This window comes from Eublepharis macularius, chromosome 2 (assembly GCF_028583425.1).
Source record: "Eublepharis macularius isolate TG4126 chromosome 2, MPM_Emac_v1.0, whole genome shotgun sequence".
Classification (NCBI taxonomy): domain Eukaryota; kingdom Metazoa; phylum Chordata; class Lepidosauria; order Squamata; family Eublepharidae; genus Eublepharis; species Eublepharis macularius.
Window position 1 is genome coordinate 204,283,337 of NC_072791.1, and position 15,025 is coordinate 204,298,361.

The 15,025-nt window shown below is 42.8% G+C and overlaps 1 protein-coding gene across 1 annotated transcript in view; it reads right to left on the minus strand.

Annotated features, from left to right (window-relative positions):
* The window catches only part of CCDC141 (coiled-coil domain containing 141), a 147,275-nt gene that overhangs the window by 70,443 nt on the left and 61,807 nt on the right, over positions 1 to 15,025 (minus strand). The window lies entirely within an intron of this gene.

Sequence of the window (15,025 nt, forward strand, 5' to 3'; positions counted from 1 at the left end):
CTTCCTGCTAGAGCACCACCCTGAGGTGTATAACATAAATCAACGGAAAGAGCTGAAGCTAGAAAACAGCACCTTGATTTCTCTTTGATGAGAAATGAAAGAGAAATGCTGATCTTAAAACAGGGGTGGGGTGGGGGGAAGACTAACAGGACTCGAGTTATATCTTGAAAAGTGAATTTTAGGGGGGGAAATTCCCCACTCTATAGAAACCCTACTTTGCTGCTTAGGCAGCTACACTCAAGCTGAAGTTAAGAATATACCTGGCTGTCCTTTACAGGGCCAGAAGATTGAGCATTGTACATTACTTTATAAACGTGTGCATAGAAAAGCTACGGACTGTCATTTGTTCATTCATGCTAACTGATTAGCCAAGATAGTTGTATTAGTTTTTTGTTTGAACATGTTAGGTTTTCTGTAGGCAAATCCCCAATATCCACTATGCTGCCATTTTCAGCAAATGGACTTACTTTCTCATCATGTAATTTCACCTCGTATAGGTTGAAATAATAAGCCGTTGTAGTCGGTGTGAAAGAACTACCAGTTTAAAACCAAAACCATAATTAAGATTGTATTCACAATAGAGGAATGAGAAGATGAACGACGCGCACAATTCCAGCAGAGCCTGATTGAATTTAGGGCAAAGTAATCACAGAGAAATCTTTCAAACTAGTCCAAAGAGCCTTTCCCATTTATTTGTCTCTTAGCCCCCTGCTAAGAGAGATGCAAAACTAGAAAAACAATTCTTGGAGAATTAGATGCATTTTCTTTGGGACCATCAAAATAATATAGAATGAAGCACATGCTAGGAAGGGTAGAAATATCCCATATATATGAAAGCCATCTCATTTTCAAAGCATAAAGGTTGCTTTTGAATTTCAAAGAAAGCCCCATGCACATATTCCTTCCAGTTAGAAACTGATTTAATAAGAAGAAATGAGATTGCACCTGTACCCCGCCCCCATCTGACCTCCACATGCACAAGGTATTTGTTGACAGGTTTCTAGCCCTACCACTTGGCAAAGTTCGTGGCCTTTCTCCGGTTCAAGGAGTTACTCTGCTGCCAAAGGAAAAGCCACTCCTGTTGCGAGAATGCCCCTTAGGCTGACAGAAGGCTTCAGACATACACGGGCTCCCTACATGCAAATCTTGAGTGTTGCAGGTGGGGGTTTCCCTTGTGCTTGGCATGCACATTTGCAACAGAGGGGCTGCTACAACTCAGTGGAAAGGGTCATCGCTCAAGGGTAAAGAATCTGCTTGGCATATAGAAGGTCTGAGGTTCAATCCCCAGCATCTCCAGGTAAACGGGTCACATGGGAGGTGATGTGGAAGACCTCTTCCTGAGATCTTGGAGAGTTGCGGCCAGCCTGAGTAGACAGTTGATGGATTGATGGTCAGATTCGGTATAAGCCAGCTCCGCGTGCTCGCTATTCAGAGCTATATCAAGGCCTTTTCAGATGCCAAGCACAAATTAAAGAACAAGACATTTCAAAATGTTTAACTCTACTAATACGGTTATACCTCCAGGCAACTTTAGCTGCTCAAGGAGGGGGCTGTGCATTGCTCCCCTGGAAGGAGGGAGAGCGGAACAATTCCTGGGCATTTGGGTCTCTGCCGGGTGGGTGGAGCCAGGAGCCTCTTTATGTGGCTCCGCCTGCCTGGCTTCAGTTGCCTTCAACGCTCGGCCCACCCTCCCCACCCTGTTTTTGGTGCAGGATTAGCTGGTTGCTGCTATGCAGAGCCAGGTAGGCATCCCCCCCCTTCCCCCAAAATTGGAAAAGGGACGAGGGGTTTTTCCACCTACCTTGCACCAGGACTTGAGTGGAGGAAATTGGCTTGGGGTGGTGCTTGTTAGTGGTATCACTGGCGGGATAGAGTTTGGTGAGAGGCAGCGGGCCAGTGAGTACCCTTGGCATTTCCCTATTGGTGGAGAAGAGGGGTTTGCTAGGAGCGGCTGGTACTGCTTGTGACGGCTGCTAGCACGCGTGGGCAGACTGCCTGGGGAGCCCCATGTGCAAGTCCTTCCCTCACTGCTGTACAGCTGAGGCTTAGGAGCTTGAAAGGGGGGAACCAATTTGCCTGGCCAGCAAGGTCTCCTAGCCATCCCCTGGGATGGCTTGCACCCAGGGCTTCTGGGCTCACCCAGGCAGGTCAAGGTGGAGGTCCAGGGATGACCCCGTGGCTTGACCTGTGCCGTTTTTACTCTTGCCGTAGTTATGGGTAAATATTCATGTTGAGGTTAATTTAATAAAGTGGCCCTTAGATCCAACACCTGTGTCCGTCTCTTCATTCCAACTAGGGGGGCAATGTAAAAGTCCCCATAACTATAATATCTGCTTTAAGTGGTTGGCATTAACAATATTTAAGACTACAGTAAGAGAGAGACAGTGCCAACAGCTCTATAGAATAATGAAGAGGATCTTTCAACGGCATAATATTATCCCTACATATAGGCTTGGATCCATTGGATAACTTCAGTGGATAGAAGAATTTCTGTCTGCAGAACATTACTTTCTTCCTTCTCTCACTGCAACCCAAATGAAACCCCAAATGCTGCTCCTGGAGGACAGGGACGAAGAAGCAACACCATTTCTGGGGGCATTTGTGGTGGTGGGGGGAGGGGGGAGAAAGTTGAGAATCCTTCCCTCCATGGAAACACTCTGGTGGATCCAAACCTGTGTTTCTTACATATTCACCATGGATGGTGAAAACAGGCTCCCATACTAAGAAGGAGCTGCCATGGTCTGAGGAAGGAACTATTTTAACTGCTTCTGTTTGGACCAATTCTGTTTGGGGATACACTTTGGGGAGGAGGCTAAAGCTCTGTGTGTTCGTGCGCCATTGTCTGATTTGGAACATGAACAGCATGCGTGGGAAGAAAGGAGAATACACATCACTCTGACGAAGTTCACTGGCTGGGCGTGTGAATGCTGCCTTGTGGAAATCGATACTCTCTCTACAAAGTTCCCTGGCTGAAGTAGTAGTTCTAAGTATATTATTTGCCTGGTAATCATAGTTTAAATCTAGCATTCCTCTGATATAAGAAGCTGGCCATGGAGAAGATGATAGTAACTAATGGAAACTTCATATTCTTTGAGATACATTTTCATGAGGCGCCAGCAGAACCCTTTTGATGGTTAGGTCTTGGGGCTTCCTCAGATTCATATTGGTTCTGCAGTTGAGCATACTGGCCCTTCTCATTCTGAAATGTGCAGTTCCTCTGATCTCAACAAGTTAGGATAATCTCTTAATGGCTTCGGTCATCACAATTGCAGGTGATGAGAATTAGGCCTCTTTAAAGGGGTCCTCTAGTCTGCCATTCTGTGAAATACAAGGTGGTGCATCTTTATAGTCAGCAATTAAGGCACACTTAGCTATTAACTCTGAGAAGCTGTTATAAAACAGAAGCCAGCCAGCAACTGTGTAAACAATGTTAATTGCTAATTGTGCTCTAAATGTTAACACTCCAAGTGATTGTGCTAATATTCAGTAATATTTTGTCAGGTACTGGGTGGAATGACTGAATCTCCATTGCTTGAAGCATACATTTCCAACAGAGATCTAAAAATCAGTGATACAGGAGCAGTATTAAGTGTCCACCAAGGCATGGTAGGTGTTCCCTACCCACCTTATTCAACCCTTTTGAGCTGTAAAATTTGACAGTGAATTTAACCAATTTCACAGAATTATTACATGGCCTCTGCAACCAACTCCAACACGGACGTTTAAAATTATTATCTTGCTGAGACTAAACTACCGTCTATGAGATATGTTCAGCGGGAAACAGAAACTAACTTAGCTGAGAAAAACTAGAGAGATGGCCAATTATTGCTATTCTAAATGGTCTCTGTGCTTTCCATTGATTATATTTGAATTGTACAGAATTACCTTTTACACACACAACTTCCTGCATTTCATGGCTCTTTGACCTGGATGTTTACAATATTTTTTCCTAGTGCTAATGAGATTTCCTTGGATAGGTGGCAAGCCAAATTAAGGACTATAGCGAGGCACTTGAAAAATTAGCAAATAAGATTAGAGTAACTGGAGGGGTGACCTAGATAGCCCAGGTGAACCTGATCTTGTCAGATCTCAGAAGCTAAGCAGGGTTGGCCTTGGTTAGTAATTGGATGGGAGACTTCAAGTGAAGACCAGGGTTGCAGAGGCAGGCAATGGCAAACCACCTCTGTTAGTCTTCTGCCATGAAAACTCCACTAGAGGTCACCTTAAGTCAGCTACGACTTGAGGACACACTCTTCACCAACAATTCGGGAAGGGGGAAGAAAGATGATTTTAAGATAATCTGGAATGGTTTCATAATTTATTTAATGGAATTTCCAGAATACAGCTCTCTTAAAAATGCTCTTTAATTGGATGGAGACCTTTATTTGAAACTTTTTGAATAGTTGTGTAACATCATATTATTATTCAGAAATGGATTTAATGAATATATATTAAATTACAGCCGATTTGGATGGAAGCTCCCCCTTCTCCCCTTTCTTTGTTTTTTCCTTCTGTGTTGTTGTATCTTCCTCTTGCTTTTTGTTTTTGTGTAAAAATATAAAAGAACTAAAATATAATTTTTTAAAAAACTATTTTTTCCTTTATAAACCCATAAATAAATATCTGCTTAGTGCAGAAGACCCACTACAAACATTGGACAAAGTAGGCTCTTGTCAATGAATGTTTACTCTGGAATAAAATCTGGTCAGCTTTTAAAATGCCAAAAGGCTTCTTTCCGTTTATTAAAATATCTATGTTATGTATGTTCCATATTTAGCCTCTTGATAGAGGACTCCAGTGGTTCTTGTGCATGTTACCTCAGAAAAAAGCAAGCTGTATGCCTGCTCAATAAAGAAGTTGCCTTTGTGCTGTGTTGGCTTCAGTACCTGTTAGCAGGAGCCTCTTGCTTCCCTGGAACAAAAGAGCCTGGAAGGAGATTTGTCCCACATAGAATGAAAGCAAGCCATTATTGAGTACTGGTAAGAATGCGGCCATGCACGGCAGCCACACAGCGGCATTTGCCGTGGGGCCGAAGTTTGCCTCCTCGGCAGGAGGAGGAGACTGACGCCTTCCCAGGCATCCAGGCTCTTTCCTTGTGGGGGCGGAGACAGCGCCTGTATCGGCGTCTCCGCCCCCGAAGGCGCAGTTGCTCCGTGCGATCGGCCCACCCTCCTCTCCCTGTTTCAGTGCAGGATTAGCCAGTTGCTTTTGTTTGGGCCAGGTAGGAATTTTTTCCTGTTTCCCCGATTGGCAAGGAGGAGAATAGGTTTTTTGCCTACCTTGTACTGAAGCAGGCGTTTGAGGTGTTTGTTAAGGGCGGTGCCTTCAGGTTTCCCAGAGCAGGAGAAAGATTGGGAATAGGGAGTGGGATGGTGAGCACCCCTTTGGCAATTCCCCATCGATGGGGAAATGGGGTCTCTCAGGAGGGATGGTATGCTTCATGGCTACCACCACCTGTGCAGACTGCCAACAGGGAACCCCAGGTGCAAGTCCTTCCCTCATGCTGTACGGCTGAAGCTTTAGGAGCTTGATGGGGGGGAACCCTTTGCCTAGCCGGCCGGGCCGAGGCCATTCCATGAATGACTAACACCTGGGGCAGTGGGGCTCACCCAGACAGGTCAAGGCAGAGGTCTGGGAGTGACCCCGTGGCTTGACCTGTACCACCAGTTAGCCTTTGCCACAGTTTAGTATTATGTTGTATTTAATAAAGCGGCCCTTTATTCCAAAGCCTTGTGTCTGTCTCTTTCTTCCAGCTGGGGGGGCAAAGTGCCACCAGTACCTCTCATCTTCGGCTTCAGAGTCCTCCTCCAGGGGGGATAGTACTGGTAAGAAATTTAAGTTACCTTCACACCTGGCCTCAGATCATTTTTAGGAGGAGACAGAAATGAAATTCGGAAAAAACGCCTTTATGCATTTGTTCCAGATACAGACTTCATTCAGCTTAATCACAGTGATGCAGTAAACAGAGCAAGAGGAAGTTGTATTGATGGTAACGTGACAATGCAGGATTTGGCTCTCACAGGCTTTTGGAACAGTATCCAAGCCTGTATTTGCTAAAGGACTGAACCGCCAGCAGTCCTGGGGGGAAATATCCAGAAAAGTGGCTTACTTTTACGGAGCAACCCTAAATGGATTTATATGGGCTTAGCAGATTTGGGTCCAGGAGCACCTTAAAGACAAGATTTTCAGGGTGAGAGCTTTCAAAAGTCAAAGCTCCCTTTGCCAGTTTGACTCTCAAAAGGTCATACCCTGAAAATCTTGTTGATCTTTAAGGTGCTCCTGGACTTGAATTTTGCTGTTTTACTGCAGACCAACATGGCTACCCACCTGTAATGTGCTTAGAAAGGATGCTTAGGATGGCATTGTTAGTATGTTAGAGCAAATACAGGAGTTACGTTGTCTTAAAGACAAAGGCTTGAATCCTATGCATAGTGAAAGGAGAAGAATTCATGTGTTATGCCAATATAGATTAAGATCATATGCCAATGATCAATACTGAACAATACTAGGCCTAGCTTCTATACTCTAGATGAACTTTTAAACTTTGCATGAACTTTCAGTGTATTTTTTCTATGTATAAGGTAATTCAGCAGGTGTGCTTTCATCCTTTGACAATTAATTAAAATAGTGGACTCTACTGAGATTGATGTTCTTCTATCAGAGATTCAACCAATGGTGATCGTCCAACTTAACTTTTCCTGACACTTGTTAGAGATTTATAGTATTTTCCTGCAGTACAGATTATGACATAATTTTTTAACTAATTGGAAGGCTGTACTATGAAATTATGAATATTCAGTGAAGTGTCAAACCAATCAATATTTGTTTGTGCTATCATGTGAATAGACCCTAAATATTTACATATGATTAGGTATATAATTGCAAACACAGAAAGAATAAGCAGGGTACTGATGGAAGAAATCTCTTGAGAGAATCTAGGTGAGAAACTATTTCTACCTATGTATTTCATGGAAACTTTGAGCAATGTAAATTTAGGATTTATTAAGAAATGTTAGTGAACTTATTTCTTATTGCCTTTCTATGTTCTGTTGTTATAGGATTCATATTAATAGCCATTTATATTTTGATTGCTTGCTTCATTAAAAAACTAGGGTATATTTTCAATAAAGTGAAATAAACTCTAGATTAGTGTCTGTGTGTTTGATAAGGAGTTGCAAAGCAATATTGAACCCTATATAAATAAATGTACTGATAAACAGCTGGTTCAAAGAACTTATCTGTTTGACAGGTCTAAAGACTAACTGCTTTCTGCTTCCCCGGAGAGAGATCCATCTTTCTCTTGGCAGGTTGAAACTTGGTTTTAGACACGGGAACTGACTCGTTACACATGGAAGACATCTTTATCTCCTCTCACTTTCCCATTGGGAGCCTCTATCACCCCCCCCCCCCCACACACACACACACACTCCTGAGAATTGAGGGACTCTTGAGATTGGTGTACGATGCATTGGGTGGGCTGGAGCTGGAGGAAGAAAATGACCCCTTGTGCGAGCTCTTATTCCACTCAGGCAAGAGTTCATGCCAGCAAGGGACAAGTTGCTTCTTCCCCACCCCTCCGCTTTCTACCCGATTCTCAACAGTTTCCTGATTCTCAGAAGGTTTTTGTGGTGGGGCAACTTTAGAGGAGGCTTCAGTGTCTCCAGTTGTGAAAGGAAGGTGGGAAAGATCCTTTCTGCTCCATTCATGATTCACAGGATCCAAATTTATCATGGCATGAGTTTTTTGTAACAAAATATAAGAGACTTCTTCTTCAGAAGCCTCCGATGATACAAGCTCTTGCCTGCAAGAAGTCACACCAAAATGAATTTAATAGTCTTCAGGATGACAAAAGGCTACTTGTTGTTGTTTCCCCCTCTCCCGAAGAGTTATGTACAATTTTGGTTTCTACTTTGGAGCAATAAACTATGAATAAATGAGCACGGGGGCCTGGACTAGCTGTAAGTTTTGAGTTTGCTTTGCAAAGACAGGACTGGGAACCATTTGGAACAAAAAATACATTAATAATGGATCAGCTTGCCAAGATAATTATATATAAAATAGCCTTATCTGCCTCTGGTTTTCATTAATGAAAAGGATTTACTGAAAATATTTGAGAGGGAATACTAAAATATGATAATACAGCTTCTCAAATCAGTGCAATTGCGATCGCGAGGTACAGAAAAGAAGGAGGTAGCCACGAGTGCTTGAAAATCTTTTGCCAGTCAATTGCTTTTAGCTGTACTAAAGCATATTGAGGTTAGTTTCAGGTGGGTAGCAGTGTTGGACTGCAGTAGAAGAGCAAGATTCAAGTCCAGTAGCGCCTTAAAAATTTACAAGATTTCCAGGGTATACGCTTTGAAAAGTCAAGCTGCCTTTGTCACATCTAGGGACCCCAAGTCCCCTGGTCTCACCCTCCACCCCCTGCCTCCACTCACCTGGCTGGTGAGGAGGGGGGAAGGGGCTAGAACAGGCCTCCTGGGATGGTGCAACGACATCACTTTCTGGGAATGACATTATTATGTCACCACAAGAGTGCTCCCGTGCTTCACAGAGGGCCAATTTGGGCCCCAAATGGGCCTGTTCGGGGCCTAAATCAGTCCACTGTGAAACACGTGTGCACAAGGAGCGAAGACAAGGCGAGTGCCAGCTCGCCCACCATCAGGACGGTAAAGAGACCTGCAGTCCCAGGGCCAAACTACAAGTGACGAATGACACTTGAACGGCAAGTGTATTCCTCCCTGTTCACTTGCCCTCCACTTGCCCTCCACTCAATCCACTTGCCGTTCAAGTGTCATTCATCACTTGTAGCTTGGCCCCCAGTCACATTGAGGGTGTTATTCTTTCTCTAGTGTGGAAGTATGGAAAATGGAGCATAGACAATCATATGAAGCTACCTTATATGGACTCAGACCATTAGTCCATTCAGTTCAGTTTTATATACTTTAACTGGCAGTAGATCTCAATAGTCTTGAATCTTCACAGAATCTGCTAACTGAGGTTGGGTACTGGTGGTTTCTGGGGTTAAACCTGGAGACCCTCTACATAAAAAGCTTAAGATCTGCCACTGAATGATGTTTCTCCCCCCAATTCAGCTCTATCTGAGGGCCAAGCTACAAGTGACGAATGACACTTGAATGGCAAGTGAACAGACTCACATGTGTTCCTCCCTGTTCACTTGTGCTCCACTTGCTATGTGACTGAGGGCCAAGCTAAAAGTGACGAATGACACTTGAACGGCAAGTGGATTGAGTGGAGCGCAAGTGAACAGGGAGAAATACACTTGCCATTCAAGTGTCATTCGTCACTTGTAGCTTCGCCCCAAGTGGAGCACAAGTGGAGCGCAAGTGAACAGGGAGGAATACACGTGAGTCTGTTCACTTGCCATTCAAGTGTCATTCATCACTTGTAGCTTGGCTCTCACTTTCTACTAATTACCTGAGTTCTGGGTACAGGGTCACTGCTTGTGTTGGAGGTAGCATCGTTAAGAGAAATTCTCTTAATTCCTCTTTACCCAATTTCCCTCTAAAGCCCAACAATACATTTCATTCCCTCTTTTAAGGAATTTGGAATCTGTTTCTAATCATTTCTAATCATTCTAATCATTTCTTAATCATGGTCAAAGAGAAATTCAAAGAGAGGCGAGACAGGCAGAAAGGTTTTGCCAAATCTAAAAATTTCACTTTGTTCATGCAGAGAGGCAAGAAATGTCTTCCCATATCTTCCCACCCAACTGCTAGAATACCACCCTATGATGAGTAACATAAAACAATCTCAAGGGCTGAACTTACAAAAGACTGCATTGATTTCTCTTCAAAGAGAAGTGAAAGAGAAATCTCTGTTTTAAAAGGGTGGGGTGGGGGATAAGACCATATCTAAAAATTTCTGTTGGTGATCCTGGTATTTTCTAAAAGCCTTTAAGTGACCCTGGTCTCATTTGTCTACCTCGAATAAACCCCTTGAAAGGCATGTGTGTGTCACATAGGGCTAGTGGAAATTTCAGGTACAGCAATATTTACTGCTGTTGAAACATAAATCTTAGTAACACAGATTGTCCAAATGTGATGTGCTGCCAAACATTAGACACCTCTGCCATTTCAAAACAAATGAAACGAGCACAGTGTAAGATATGTACTAGGGACTTAGATAGATGCTGGCTTTTTGTTCAGTATCAATCTCTCCCCAGTGCTGATATTTATGATCTAGGAATAAGATTTGCTAAACATTCCAAAAGAGCACCATCTTTAGCTTTGGGTCAGTGAATGATCAATGCCCTAAATGATATGCTCAGGTTAAGCAAAACTTTGACCATCAAAATTATTTGTTTCAAACCTGTTTGGTTGGCTAGCCACATGGGCAGGGCCACCAAGAGGAAGAGACTAGGAATGAATTTCCCTGCACCTATATATTGCTTTTACTTTATTCATTTCCTGCCTTTCTCCCAATAGGGGCCCAAGGCAGTTTAAACTGTTCTGCAGACTGGCCGTTAAGGCCATTGCGAAAACTCCTGGTGGGCAGATGGCCTGGGGTTTGCCTGCCCCCACTGGGGCCATCCCAGCCCCAACTAAGGAACAACCCCCATCCCATTTAGGGTGGTTCTCATAGCACCCATTGCTAGAGCAAGCTGGCAGCCCTCAAACCCACTGTTGTGGTGAGCTGGCAGCCAGGTTGGCAAAGAGAAAGCCAGTTTGGTGTAGTAGTTCAGAGCGGCAGGACTCTAATGTGGAGAACCAGGTTTGATTCCCCACTCCTCCACTTGAAGCCAGCTGGGTGACCTTGGGCCAGTCACAGCTCTCTCAGAGCTCTCTCAGCCCCACTCACCTCACAAAGTGATTGTCGTGAGGATAATAACAACAACACACTTTGTAAACCGCTCTGAGTGTGGCATTAAGTTGTCTCTGAAGAGCGGTATATAAATCGAATGATGTTGTTGTTGTCGGTATTGTTGTTAGTAGTATTATTATTGTAGCCACTACTGTGGTGGGCCAGCAATCCTTGCCCAGCGCCTTCTCATATTTATTGTATATGCTGAGGTTGTCAACTGCTTCTGAGAACACAAAACACTTTTCTTACATGTTTGTTAAGATGATTTTCTGCAGAATGTTACATGTGAGATAGGAAAGGAATTCTTGTCAGATTCTTTTTCAAGATCCGTTCTCAACTTACTTGGCTAAATCAGTTTTTTGGGGGAAGGGGGTATTGTCAGTTTTAACCATTGGGAATGCATCTCAGGAAATGTTAATATTCTGAGATGGAGCTTTGGCTGAACATCTCCCAGGTGACAGAATAAACGAATAACCAAAATGGTGTCACATTAGATCCCATTTGCATGATGTCCATATGATTTGCATAGCAATGGCTGTAGCTTGTTGCTTTGCAAAATCAGGAGGATTTGTTCTCAGCTACTAGTTAACAGCCAAACGGTGAGACGATGACACTTCTGAAGATTTGTCATTCTGGATACAGATCACTCTAGTAAAGTAACTGGTGAATCTAGTCCTCCCATGAGCAATTACTAACATCTGATGGATGCTTCAGAGCCCTCCAGCAAGCCCAGGCAAGATTTTACTCAGGGAATGTCGTACGAAATGCAAAGAACAATTTGTGATTTATAATGTACCCCTAGCATATTCCAAAACAGGTAATGTGGCACTCTCCAGGGGGCTATTTGAAGAGCTTTGAGAGGAATCAGTAATCAAGTGCTGCTGCCTTTCGCATATTTATTTTATATGCTGAAGCTGCCAACTACTTCTGAGAACATAAAACACTATTTCCTTACATGTTTGTTAAGATGATTTTCTGTAGAATGTTACATAACTTTTCAGTTCAAACTAAAGTTGAATTACAACCCCATGGGAAGCTGCCTAATGATTTTCAAGGGGTTAAAGGAACTGCCTTAGAAAGGATAAGGCTTTTCAAGCTCCAGCTTAAAAATAATGAGTGATGTATTTACTCCTGGGTAATATCAAGTCTTGTTTGGAATGCTGATGAAGTGGGACTTCTCTGTCTTCCCTCCTTAATGGCTGTCCACTAATCTTTCCCCCATTCTGCTCTTTGAGGGTAAAGGTATGGAAACACACACACACCCCAGAACAGTGCAGGGGACAACGGCCGTTTCCACATGCCCTTAAAGGGACAGCACACAAATGGAATGCTGCCGACATCTCCATTTACAAAATGGATGCGAGCTGTTTGACTTCCATTTTTTCGGCCCCTTTTCTAGGACTGTGGAAAGCTCATTCCCCAAAAAAAGCACTGAAAAAACGGAAGCCAAACAGCCCACAACGGTTTTGCAAACAGAGACATCTAGATTCATGAGGAAAAGTCACCAACATACCAACATTCGATGAGTGGGCTGACCCTTTAAAAGCATGTGGAAAGAGCCAATGTAGAAGGAGAAGGGAATCAGTGGGAAATTGTCCCCACCTCCAAGCTGATGGAATTGCTCTTTCACTGGCACTATAAAGGCACCTTTGGATGCAATCAAAAGTGATTCTCATTCCAGCCATGTTAGTCTGTTGCAGCAAAAATAAATAGGAATCTTGTAGCAAACGAAATTTTATTCCAGCAGAAGCTTTTTTGAACAAATGCCCACTTCTTCAGATACTTATATGTATGTTTAATTATTAATTATTAATTATACTGTTTTTCTTCTGACACAGTCAGGATCCACAGTCAGGATCCAATAGGAGACACTATTTAAAAATAATACTCTATTAAAATCATTGAGTCACTTCATTCTACTAATAGGCCCCACCTATATCTCACAAGTTGCCCCATAAACTCTTGTAATTTAAATAGCTCTGGTCTGTAAACTTGCCGGCAGGGCTCAAGCATTATTTTTTGGGACAAATTTGTAAAATGCTCCCCCCCCCCAACACACCAAACACAATCCTTCATCCCTTACATAAAATCTCATGAATCATGAAAAAAAAATTGGACCTGATTTTTACCGGACTGTCCTCTGGTGGACCTGTTGCTTCCATGTCGCACTGGGAATGATGTCATTCTCAGTGTGACATGGGAGCTATCTAGAACATGCTTATTCAAGGTAAGGTCTCACTCCAGATTTAACCAATTATCTAAAAATAATATGGGCATAGTCCAGCCAAGCATAGCATTCTGAAGGTCTTCTGATTCCATGGCAGAGATTTACCGTTTAATCCTAAGTAGAATTAGGATTGAAGGTCTTCTGATTCCATGGCAGAGATTTACAGTTCATTCCTAAATAGTAGTCACCTCTAGGCTTAACTACTGTAATGCACTCTACGCTGGGCTTCCCCTGAACCTGATCTGGTGGTCACAGCTGGTACAGAATGCAGCAGTGCGGATCATCACCAGAGCATCAAGGTGTGAGCTCATAACACTGGTACTGCGTCAGCTGCACTGGCTATCAGTAGAGTACCAAATCAGGTTCAAGGTTCTGGTATTAACCTATAAAGCCCTATGCGGACAGGGACTGGCGTATCTGCGGGACCACCTCTCCCCATATGAGCCTCAGAGGACTCTTCGCTCTAATGGCAAACATCTGCTGAAGGTCCCTGGCCCCAGGGAGGCCCGCCTGGCATTGACCAGGGCCAGGGCCAGGGCCAGGGCCTTCTTGGTCCTGGCCCCAGCCTGGTGGAACACTCTGTCTAATGAGACCAGGGCCTGGCAGGATTTATTGTCTTTTTGCCGGGCCTGTAAGACAGAGCTGTTCCGCCAGGCATATGGTTGATGCTAGGCAGAGCCCCCCCCCCCGTCCTGTTGAGCATGGTCTGTGCCCTCCCCACTAGCGACATCCTGCATCTGTGTTGAGCTCCACTGTAAATGCTCTGGTGAAGGTGAAAGGGAGGTGCCTTGTGTATGCATATAGTGCATTTTATTATGCCGCTGAGTATACGTATATGTATATATATGTATTTTAAACGTTAGGATGTTTATATATTTATAATTTTAAACTGTATAAATTGTTAGATGTATTTTAAATGTATGTAAATTGTAATCTGCCCTGAGCCTGCTGGTGCGGGGAGGGTGGAATATAAATCTAATAAATTAAATTAAATGACACCCTTCTAAATGGAATGACTCCAGTGGCCCTAAACTCTTTTTAGGATTACACTCTTAAGCACTTGCCATTAAAGTCAGTGGGGCTTCAAAATGCTTAACTTGTCTGGATTGTGGCCACTATGTTTCACAATATTGCCTTACTTGTGATTTCAACAGGTTCTCCACATAAAAATATGATGTGCTTTACGTTATTGCAGGAATATTAAGCTTTTCTATTTGACATAAATTGCACTCTTAAAAACGCTAATTCTGTTCACTGCACTTCCATATACATTCAAATATAAAGTTTAGTAGCTCCATTAAAGATAGTTCTAAACGCATCAGCATAAATATGTGAAATGTCAGATAATCTATTTAGCATAATAAAATGCATACGGGTGCAAGACTGATGTTTGATTTTTTTTTCTGAGTCTAGTTACTGTTAGGATTAGATTTTATGCAACTGAATGTACTCTGTAAGTTTTATTAAGACAAATGATTTCTAAAACATTCCATGGGAAAATATCTGAGCTTAAATATAGATTTTTTAAAAACAAAATTTCAACTTGTCTTGGCTGCAGTATATATTGAATTGCACGTAAATACAAAATATTGAACATTGATTTAAAGCTTTGCTTTTTCTAGCAGTTTTTGATTTATTCCTCTGTCTTAATTGTTTCAAGATATATTGTGCCAAACGCAGAAGAGAATGAAAAAACAAGAAGGGCATTGTAAAAAAAAAAAAAAGAGGATTTTCCTGGGAGGCGATTTTGGGAGGGCTTTTTGTATGTGACAGAGCACGTCTCCCAGGGCATGCTTAAGTTGCACTTTGTCTGAAATTATTTATTTAGAAAGTGTATATGCCACCTCTCCAGAGGCCTGCTTGAGACAGCTCAGAAAGTAAAAGCATTAAAAAAGTCATTAGAAACATAAGAATTATCTTTCCCACCTTGGACAGATTAAACCATATAGTGCCTTGACTAAAAAGGTGATTCAGGGG